The sequence below is a fragment of the Mandrillus leucophaeus genome, unplaced genomic scaffold (genome assembly GCF_000951045.1).
Source record: "Mandrillus leucophaeus isolate KB7577 unplaced genomic scaffold, Mleu.le_1.0 Scaffold1286, whole genome shotgun sequence".
In the NCBI taxonomy this organism is placed as follows: Eukaryota; Metazoa; Chordata; class Mammalia; order Primates; family Cercopithecidae; genus Mandrillus; species Mandrillus leucophaeus.
Window position 1 is genome coordinate 432,290 of NW_012101239.1, and position 9,863 is coordinate 442,152.

Genomic DNA, 9,863 nt, shown 5'->3' on the forward strand with positions numbered 1-9,863 from the left:
TAATGGTGGGAAGCAGACAGATTCCTGGGAGGAAGAAAGGGGCGGGTGCCCAGTGAGACTCCACTTTCAAGCCAGGGTTGACCTGAAGCTTGGGGGACAGGCTGCCAATTCCAGGAGGAGTCTGGCCGGGTGTGAAAAATTATGGTGCTTTTCCCAGGTGGCCCATGACTTCCCCTGGACCAATCGGCATGCACTTTCTCCCTTTTGAGATCATAAAAGCCATGTACTCAGCTAGACTCACACATATGTCAGGGCTATCAGCTGCAGAAAGGAGCTACCCACTTTGGGTCTCCTGAGAGCTGTTCTGTCACTCAATGAAGCTCTTCACCACCTTGCTCACCCTCCAGTTGTCTGCATACCTCATTCTTCCTGGATGTGGGACAATAACTCAGGATCCAACCAATAGTGGGGCTGAAAGAACTGTAACACAAACACGGCGGAAACACAAACCCTTCCCCACCCCCACCGCTCCCTGACTCACCATGTTGCAGGCAACATGAGGAGAGAAGAGCTACAGCCCTTTGGAGAGCCCAGACCTAGGGTGACCCTGACCCAGGGCTGTCACTTCCATTGGTGCTCTGTGGTTCCTGGAATCTCCAAGCTTCTGAGTGCCACCATGTTCCTGGTGCCTGTGATGGAATCTGCTTATGGTACACCTGGTCCAGCCAAAACCTCACACGAAGCTGGCATCTGTACCGGTGCCTGGAACTTCCCACCCCACCGCAGCCGGCATGCCTGGTTGTGCACAGTGGCCGGACCCTGCACTCACTCACTTAACACTATCCACTCTGTGCCTGGCTTGCTCTTGGCAGTCATGGGATCTGGGCTGGTAGTGTGAGTGGAGCACAGGCTGCCAGCCTGAATGGGTGGAATAAGACCATCAGCTCGAGCAAAACTTGGGCCAAGGTGCCACCAGCCACAGAGGTTTCCAGCTGGAAAAGCAACACCCTAAGGATCCTGTGACATAGACAATACAAAAAATTTTATGTTTAACAAGATTTTAAACATAACTGTTATACATAACAGTGAAAATCAGTGATAGAGTGAAGGAATGTGAGGAGACAAGACTGCAAAAGGAAAAATAATAGGGATGCACAAAGCTTTGTTGGGATTAGTATGTGGAGATCCAGTGGCAACCTGACAGCCTGAGGGGTCTTTTTGTGACTAACACAAACAAAGACATAATAAGAGTAGTCTCCGTAGATTCATTGCAGAGTTGTGGCAAGACTTTGAGAGTACTACAGGATAGCACATGGTGAGTTTCTAGAGTTTTCTCTAAGTCCATCATAGGTGGAAGTCCGAGGAAAAGGAAGATGCAACTCACAGTACTCAGACTTCTCTTAGATGAAAGATTTTGAGTTTCAGGGAGATGTGTTTAATCCCAGTGGTCTCTAGTAAGAGGGTTTCTATTATACCCATGTGTGGGTCTCTACTTCAACCCTGAAGATAGCATTTAAGGAAAAGACAGGAAAGAAAACAGTCTTTTTTAGTCCAATTATTTTGTAATCACGTTATTTCACTTTACATAGAAAATATCACTGGGAGTGTATATTTTTAAGTTCCCCAAAATATTAGAGAATTGTAAAAAAATGTTCATTCCAGACTTTTAATTGTATAACATTCAGTATTAAGAAAGTAATTGGTATAGTGGTGACTATTATTATTATTATTTCTTATAACTTTGCCATTTTGTGTCCGGACACATAATCCACTTCTGAAAAGAGTTAATACATTTGGTGATGGCTATGGAGTTATTATTAACATGTGGCTATGCATACATACCATGTGCACATCCACACAAATTATGTATTATATGTAATAACATATTATATTTTATACCTAATATATCATTATATGTCATATGCATTTAAACTACCTGCTTTACTATTTAATTCATGTTGTAAATAATTAGTTTTCTACTGATGATTCATTTTGAGAAAAATTCAAATATTATCTTAGATATACTTTCATTACTTAAATTGTAAAATTCATGCCTTACCATTTATTATAATATTTTATAGAAGGTCTGAAGCAATGAATGCCTTTTAATTTTTTCTATTTTTTTGTGAATGCTTTTTATATCTTGGTAGATTGTTCTCTATATATTAGATGCTATCCTTCTTTATTCCCAGTCATACTATTCTACTGAAATTCATGTATTTTTATATGTCATCTTTCTTTTATTGAATTATCTTGTGTCTTGTTTTGCTATTCCTCAATTCTATACCTGTCTAAATCTTTATGGTTTAGGGGAGGCTCTGAAATAGTATAAAACTGTGAGTTTTAAAAATACTAACACAATTTATAAGTCTTTAAATAATTGGTTTAATAACTTTGCATTGATTATGATTACTAATATATTTGGAGTTATTTATATTATTTCTTTTTTTTCTTTTTTTATTTATTATTATTATTATTATTATTATACTTTAAGTTCTAGGGTACATGTGCATAACGTGCAGGTTTGTTACATATGTATACTTGTGCCATGTTGGTGTGCTGCACCCATCAACTCGTCAGCCATCCCATTACTGGGTATATACCCAAAGGATTATAAATCATGCTGCTATAAAGACACACACACACGTATGTTTATTGCGGCACTATTCACAATAGCAAAGACTTGGAATCAACCCAAATGTCCATCAGTGACAGACTGGATTAAGAAAATGTGGCACATATACACCATGGAATACTATGCAGCCATAAAAAAGGATGAGTTTGTGTCCTTTGTAGGGACATGGATGCAGCTGGAAACCATCATTCTTAGCAAACTATCACAAGAACAGAAAACCAAACACTGCATGTTCTCACTCATAGGTGGGAACTGAACAATGAGATCACTTGGACTCGGGAAGGGGAACATTTATATTATTTCTATGGCATTTTATATTGACTATGTTTCCCTTTTCTTTTTTCTTTTTCTCCTTTATGTCAGGTGAGTGGTTCTCAAGTGAGGCTGTTTTTGGTTATCACAGTAGTCCCAACAGACAGAGAGGTAGTACTCGCATCAGTTGGGTAGAGGCTAGAGATACTATTCAACATCTTTCAATGACTAGGACAACCCCACACAACCAAGAGATTTCCTGCCCCGAATGTCCATATGTGAAAGTTAAGAAACAATCTTCTAAATATGTGTCTTCTTTATTCTATTCATTTCTCTTAATTTATTAACATGGAGTAGACTTTTTATTTATATTATTTCACTTGTAACATAAAAACAATTTTCAGAAGAAACTGAGTTAATAGATATCTTTATCCTCCTATACTGCTAAGAAAATCATCTGCAGACATTAAAATTTAATTCAGCAATTTATCTCATTTTTATATGGTTTTTAAATTTTTGGTTCTACCTGATTTTTAATCACCCAGCACTAAGTTATTGCCAATATTCATAGAGATAGCTATATATGTGTGTGTGTGTGTATATATATACATATTCATATGTTTTACCATTTTATCATTTTATTTACTTATACCCCCTTTCTTCCCTGTTTCTTCTTTCCTTATTGCTGAGGTAGATCTATTAGTAGCTCTTTCAGTAGAGATAGATGGATGGCAATTTTTATATTCATAGTAATTTCTCTTCAGCACTTTGAGTCTCTTATTTTACTATCTTCTGGGACCTATGATACATGTATTATTCATTCACAAGTAAATTGTTATTTATCACTAATAACTTTAAAAATATATTTTTTACTTACTAGCAGTAATTTTGATACAGGGTGTCTCAGTATGGATTCGATTTTGTTTACCTTGCTTGGGACCCATTGTAGGTGTTGTTATCGTTGTTTAATTGGATAATCAATTAAGTCAGTTCTAGAAAATTATTGCTATTGTCTTCTTAAAAAAATCCTTCTTCAAATTGTATCTTACTTTCTGAATGGATTGTTAGAAACATAATAAAACTTGTTGTATCCCTGTACTTCAAATTATATTTCATATATTTCTTCTAGTATCTGCAGAATTGTAACATGTTTCTGGGTACATATTTTACATCACCAGCTTTTTCCTCACCTTTTTTGAACTTTTAATTCTCCATTAATTGTTTCTTTCTTCCAAAGTTCATGATTTTGGGAATTATAAAGCTGGAACTTCTGGTTTTAGCTTCATCATATACGCCTATTTTAATTTTCGTAATGTTCCCTTTGTTCTTGATGGATTTTTAAAAATTATTTTGACACTTTTCAACTCATATTGTTCAGTCAGAAAATGGCTGCTGAACAATATTCAGCCTTATATACACATTATAACGGAGAATAAGATTGTTAAACTTCACACTCTGAAAGTGATCTATCTTTTAAAAGTATTATGTTGGAATTCCAAACCCACTGTGGCACCAAGACCAAACACAGGAAAAGGGAGCTGTGGTTTATCGCAGTAATCTCTTTCAGAAACAGACCCAAGAACTATGCAGGCACTTAGAGAAGTGGGGGTGAGTTGCAATGGGTACAGTGTGGCAGCCATGGAAGTGTTCAGATCTCTTCTAGAACCTTTTATAGGAAGCATAGCTGCCCATCAGCCTCCCACTGCTGCCCATATTGTTTCTATTACAGCCTTCATATGAAGGCTCTGCTTTCACTAGACTGCCCTTAGCCAAAGACCGAATATGGTATGAAATACTAGAATCATCCAATTCTGTGCTCAGTTCAGGACTTTTTCAAAGGGCAGTCTATCAGTCTAACCAAAACTTTCTCAGAACTGGGTTGTAGACACAGTCTTTTCCTACCTAGTTTTTCCTTTTACAATTGTCAGACTTACCCAGGATCTGAAGGCCCTTTACACTTACTCCAGCCCCATGCCTGGCTCCCCACTTATTTCTTGGAGTGTGTAAAGGCAGTTTTATTTCATTTTTGGAAATGTTGTCCATGAGATTTTGGTCTTCTATATATTTTCTTTAAATGGATTTTCAAAGACCCCAAATCTAAACCGTTCCTGTCACAGGGTCCTTAGGGTGTCACTTTTCCATCCAGAAACTTCTGTGGCCAGTGGCACTTTTACTTGAGTTTTCCTTGGTCTTGCTGGGCTCGTTCCACCCACTGAGCCTGGCTGGCAGTGTTCTGCTTGTACTACTAGCCTGGATGCCATGGCTGCCAAGAGTGAGCCAGGCACAGAGTGGTGAGGAGTGTGTGAGTGAGGGCAAGGTCTGGCCACTGCACACAGCCAGGTGTGCTGGCTGCGGCGGCGTGGAAAAATCCAGGTGCTGCCACAGACACCAGCTCTGTGAAAGGGTGCAGCTGGACCAGGTGTACCACAAGTGACTTCCACCATAGGAACCAGGGAACATGGTGGCACCTGGAAACTTACAGACACCAGGAACTGCAGAGCCACAAAGAAGGTGTCATAGCTTTGGCTTGAGGAGCCCCTAGTTCTGGGATCCCCAAAGAGCTGAAGCTCTTCTCTCCTCATCACTTGCAATGTGGTGAGCAGGGGTTGTGTTTCAGCCCTGTTTGTGTTACAGCTCTTTCAGTGTTGCCATTGGGAGGATCCTGAGTTCTTGTCCCACATCCAGGAAGAATGAAGTATGTGGAAAACTGGAGAATGAGCAAGGTGGAGAGGAGCTTCATTGAGTGACAGAACAACTCTCAGGAGACCTGAAATGGGTAGCTCCTTTCCACATGCAGGTCCTGACAAGTGTCCAGCTGTCAGTGGAGAAGCAACCCACAGTGGGTAGCTCCTTTTTGCAGGCAGGTGATTCCAAAGAGTCAAGGAGACCCAAAGTGGGTAACTCCTTCCAGCAGCTGGTAATCCCAACCTCTGTGCGAATCAAGCTGTGTCTTGGGTTTTTATGGGTTCAAAAGGGAGGAAGTGTGTGCTGATTAGTCTGTAGACAACCTTGGGTGGGCCTGGAAAGTTCACCATAAGCTTTCACTCCAAGTACCAGACTCCACCTGAAACAGGTAGCCTGGCCCCCAGGCTTCAGGCCATCACTGGCTTGAGGGTGGGATTTCACTAGGGACCCACCTCTTTCCATCCAGGAATCTCTGTCTGCCTTCCACCATCAACATGTCTTCTGTGGATTCCAGGCTTTCCGTGCTGACAGGTGCCCACAGATCTGCGCTGAGCCACCCTCAGCACCCCAGTCCTCCTCCTACGCTCTTCGGTATCCAATGTTCGGAAGGGATTGAGGCAGCGGCAGGTCAGCTGGTGCATCAACGCTGTCCCAATTGCATGCACACCAGGCCAGATACCAACAGCACCTGGGCTCAACTACAACTTTGCTCCATACTGGAGTGGGTGCCAGGAGTGGAGAGAGACCAGGGAGTGGGAGAAAGCACTTCCAAGTCTATGGAGGCAGGGGGACTTCCTGAGCCTCCAAGAGCGCAAGGATGCCCAGGTTCAGAGTAGTGACTGGGAAGCTGCAACTGCGCCCAGGAGCACAGGGCTCCTCCCTCACCAACTTGGTAGCAAGCATGGCTCCTTCCTGTTCCTAGCCCCCGCCAGCTCCAAGGAGCATGCAGCCCTGGTGTTGCCTCCCCTTCTGCAGCCAGCATCCTCGCAGTGGCCACTCCAGATGGGTCATCACCACCATCACTATCACTGCTATCTTATCCCCCAAATTCAAACAATGAATGTTTACCAGAGAAGGTCTCGTTTTTTATTAGCTATATTAATTATATAATAGAGTATTCTAAACAAATATTGAGGTGTATAAATCTATAAGTTATTTAGTAATTATAGAGAAAATACAGGCAATCTGTATCCTAGAAAATTACTTCTAAGCATAGCTATAAGCAAATAAAAGAGAAACTGGGTTTCATAAAGTTGATTGCATAATTGCAAGAATATCAATAACTTTACTGTGTTAACAGGATTTGTGTGTGTGTGTGTGTGTGTGTGTGTGTGTGTGTGTGTGTGTATATATATATATATATAATTTGTTAGACAATTCAGAGCTGATAGTAAAAGTATAAGTTAGATGGCAACCTGCATGAGTCTGTGCCAGGCTGCTCGAAGGGGCCCGACACAGGTGGGAATCCCGGCCAACTGTACTCAGACGTGTGGCTCCAATAGGTGGGCAATGGAACTGGAGCTTGAACTGCTGTTGCATAAGGCTTATGAGAACATGGAGGTGACACAGAGCTCCAGGCAGGAGCTGTGGGAGGCACAGAGGCAGATCAAAGAGTGCATCACAGACAAAGGATGTTCTCAGACAGCATTTTGATGATTTAAAGGGAGCCCTTGGGAGCTCTTGGATGAGCAATTGGTAACCCTTTAGCAAGAGGTGGACATCATTGAACAGGAGACCATTAAACCAATAGATAACTGCCAGAGGCTCATAGAACACGGAGTCAACACTGCAGAGGACTTAGTCTGAGTAGGTGAGATTGCCAAGGTTGGTAGTGTAGAAGAGAATGAGAAACTGTGTAGCTTTACCAAAAAGGTCTCACACATTCGGTTGGACAGCTTACCAGAAGCACATTTACTGGTTGATGTGCCTTGTTTATACGCGCAGTTGGATGACTCAGTTCTTATAGTAAAAGACCACGTTTCTAAGCATGGAACAGTAGCCTCTCTCCCACCAGTACAGATAGAAGAACTGATACAGAAACCCGGAGTCATCACAGTAGGATGGTGTAAGGTGAATGATGATTTTACAGCCTACGATTACAGGCTACAGTTTTGTAAATGTACTTTAAATCATTTTGAGGATGTGTACGTAGGTTCTGAAACTCAATTCATAGTATTGCAAGTAGACTCCAATGTTGATTATCAGTTCAAAGTCTGCGCCTGAGGAGATGGTCAGCAGGAGTGGAGCCCCTAAAGTGTCCCCCAGATAGGTCATTCCACATTGGTGCCTCATGAATGGACAGCTGGTTTTGAGGGGTACAGTCTGAAAGTCGAGGTAATATTGCATTCTGGAATGACTCTGGATCCTCAGGTGTTCTCTACTCTAGAACTCCAACTTATTTCTGTGGGCAGACATTAACATTCAGAGTTGAAAGTGTGGGACAGAAGAGACAGTACAGGGGTGTTTGCAGAAAACCAGAATGGATATGACTGTCTGCAGCAGGATCAAGCTATGTGTATGAGTACAAATGGTGACGTTTTTGTAAACGGAAAAGAAATGACTGATGAGTTAACTTCAGTTACTTCTGGGTCCACTGTCACATTTGACATTGAAGCTGTCACTCTAGGAACCACCAGTAATAATGAAGGCAGGAACTTCAGGCTTCGAGTAATGATTAGCTCAAATAACAGAGAAGTGGTTTTTAATTAGTCACTCGATCAATCTTGTGGTTCTCTTTACTTTGGATGCACATTTTTCTATCCTGGATAGAAAATATTAGTGTTTTAGATGTTTGGGTGCTTGGCTTTGGTTTCCAGGGTTTAGCGTAGCTGCTCTTCAGCCCAGTTTAGTTTTAATTTTTTTTTAAAAAAGTAGTTGCATTCACCTCTCACTTAAACTGTTGGAAATGGAAAATGTTTACTGAATTCCATTCATAATTTTTTTAAAAAAGAGACTTGAATGTTGGGGAAAATCTTATAATTCAGTCAATTTTATTTTTAGCATATTGTTAACTAAAATATCACCTCATAATAGAAATCAAATTTACTTTAGGAGTATGAGAAGATACAGAAAGTTCTATATCCTTCCACTGCATTTCTTAAAGTTGGTTATTAGATTAGGAAAACAATGTAATATTATGTTTTAAACCATCATAAAAGATCCAAGTCCATGTAAATCTTTAGAATAAAACAAGAGAAATATACCAGATAGTAGAAGTTATGTGATATACATTCACTCATATGCTGTCCTCCTGAATTTATTAGCAATACGCTCCATGTTCAGGTATTTATAAGGAGTGTTGACTTTTATCCCATCTTCAATAATTTTTAAGTTCTCAAGCATTATAATTTTTGCACTTTTTAAATGCTTGAGCAAATATCTATTATAGGCAAGTATTATCTTTTGTTCTTTTATTACAATTTGATTCAAGATAGACTACACTATTTTCATAGGATCAAACTACCTATGGAAGTAGTATGCACAGCAGTGTTCACCATTTCACATGTATGTAATATGTACATGTGTGTATCTAGCCTTTGACATAATTTTACTTTTTTAGAGTGTGAGCTTCAGTCCAGTTTAATGTCAGTTTGATAAATGGTCTCTTAGTGGACCAAAAAATAAATAAATAAAAAATAGGGTAAATACTTAACCTAATTTTTTGAAAACTTAAATTTGTCTGTAAAAATTTACTTGAAAAAATTAATATATAAAAATAACTATGTTAACATGCTACCCCAGCCTACAGATTTTATTTTACTGTGAATTTTTTTTTTCATTTTTATCAATAGTAAAAAAGTAGAAAAGCAAGTATGACATTATTGTAAGATAATTTATTTGGGGATCCCTGTTCCCTGATGATAGACAATTATGATCTTTTCTCCTTGTCTTTTTATATATAAGTAAGTAGACACTCACTTCTTTAAGGATTAAGAAGCTTTCCAGAATGTAGATACCTTGTCCACCGATCTGAATCAACATAAATAACTAAAAGTTAAAAAATAAGTAATTTGGCAGCATTCTAAATAGGAGCAAAAGTATAAATAAGAGGATTCATAATATATTTCCTTTTTATTCTAGGATATAAAAGTTCTGTATAAATTTCAGTATTAGTCTACGGGTTAGTAGTTAACAATATCAATTGCAGAATAAACTTTTATTACATTCAGCAAACATTGATAATTCTAAAAGTGAAGATAGGTATTAAAATTTTAGTACAAAGAGTATTAATATCGATGAGTAACTGAAATGTAACATCCTCTATTTTAGCAAGTTATATATATGGTGTTAATTGTTATGTATATTTTCTAGGAAGAAAGAAAATAGGCATATCCAATTGGAAATTCTATAA

At 39.2% G+C, this 9,863-nt stretch overlaps 1 pseudogene; it reads left to right on the forward strand.

The window, feature by feature from the left end:
- The first annotated feature begins 7,021 nt into the window (after nt 1-7,021).
- LOC105533787 lies at nt 7,022-8,299 on the forward strand (annotated as a pseudogene).
- The last annotated feature ends 1,564 nt before the right edge of the window (nt 8,300-9,863 follow it).